The sequence below is a fragment of the Octodon degus genome, unplaced genomic scaffold, assembly GCF_000260255.1.
Source record: "Octodon degus isolate 3935 unplaced genomic scaffold, OctDeg1.0 scaffold03651, whole genome shotgun sequence".
In the NCBI taxonomy this organism is placed as follows: Eukaryota; Metazoa; Chordata; class Mammalia; order Rodentia; family Octodontidae; genus Octodon; species Octodon degus.
The window spans coordinates 2,151-3,566 of record NW_004528227.1 but is presented as its reverse complement, the minus strand read 5'-3'; the positions used below and the strand labels follow the sequence as shown (position 1 = coordinate 3,566).

Genomic DNA, 1,416 nt, shown 5'->3' with positions numbered 1-1,416 from the left:
TGTATAATACCCACATTTATTGTTTAGAATATTTCTATTAATGAATTAATAATTTTATGAGTTTTATTATTTTAAACAATGAGTACTTAACAGGAAAAAAACATCAAAAATAAAGTATTGAATTTTTTAATATTCCTTGAGTATAAAAAAAAAGCATCAAAAATTTTAACATCAATTGTTTTTGAAGGACCAGCCAAATAGCTCAGTGGATTAAAGCATCTGCTTAGACGCAGGGACTGGAGGTTCAATCCTTGGGCCTGCCATGCTGGCCTCGCCCCCAGGGCTCACTGAGAAGGCAATTGAGACTGAGTGGTGGCACACACCTGTAATCCCAGCACCTGGGAGGCTGTAAACAGGAGGATCACTACAAGTCCAATCTGTACAGTGAGACCCTGTACACCATGTACACCCTGTCCTAAAATACAAAAAAAAAAAAAAAATTGTTTTTGAGATGCAAAGTCTAAAAATTAATAAATAAATTCCTTTTTTCTTTTGAAGGAGAAACAGGAAGATTTATCTGGTTTTAGGGGTGAACATCAACTCAGTGGACTTGTGTTCAGAAGGGCTGAGCGCTGAACGAAGGAAGGGCTCCCATCTTATACATGTTGCTGAGGGGTTGCTCCCTTGAATAGATCAAAATTTATGGGTGGACAAATTTATAGAAGTAAAACAAAGGCAGTTTTTTTTTTTTTAACTTGTGACAATTTTGTAATTGAACATATCTTGGTAAACTTGCTTAGTCAAAACAGGATGTGAGGCCTTCGCCGCTGCCCCCTGTCCCGACCCCACCTCCCCGGGTTCCCTCAGCCTAACTCGGTCCAGCCCGGTTCCCGGGAGGATGAAGTTCGTGTACAAAGAGGAGCATCCATTCGAGAAGCGCCACTCTGAGGGCGAGAAGATCCGAAAAAAATACTCAGACCGGGTTCCGGTGATAGTAGAAAAGGCTCCCAAAGCTCGGATAGGGGACCTGGACAAAAAGAAATATCTGGTGTCTTCTGATCTCACAGTTGGTCAGTTCTACTTCTTGATCCAGAAGCGAATTCATCTTCGAGCTGAGGACGCCTTGTTTTTCTTTGTCAACAATGTTATTCCACCCACCAGTGCCACAATGGGTCAGCTATACCAGGAACACCATGAAGAAGACTTCTTTCTATACATTGCCTACAGTGATGAAAGTGTCTACGGTCTGTGAAGCTGCTACCCTTGAGGTGGGAGGTTCCATTCTACAAAGAGAGAGGTGGCACCCCTTTCCTGATCTCCACCTCCTTCAGGCTCAAACACAGCCTCCCTTCTTCAGGACCTGCACTTCTTAAAGATTAAGGCTTTCTGTCCAGCCCCTCTTAGCAGGAGGGTAATGGTGGACATGGCCTTTTGTACCTTTCTTTTCTCCTTTCTTCCCCTTTATAAACCATCCTC

At 42.7% G+C, this 1,416-nt stretch overlaps 1 pseudogene across 1 annotated transcript; it reads left to right on the top strand.

The window, feature by feature from the left end:
* Positions 1–763: 763 nt before the first annotated feature.
* LOC101579962 lies at positions 764–1,399 on the top strand (annotated as a pseudogene). Its single transcript, XR_001116989.1, has one exon. The product of XR_001116989.1 is annotated as a gamma-aminobutyric acid receptor-associated protein pseudogene (transcript).
* The last annotated feature ends 17 nt before the right edge of the window (positions 1,400–1,416 follow it).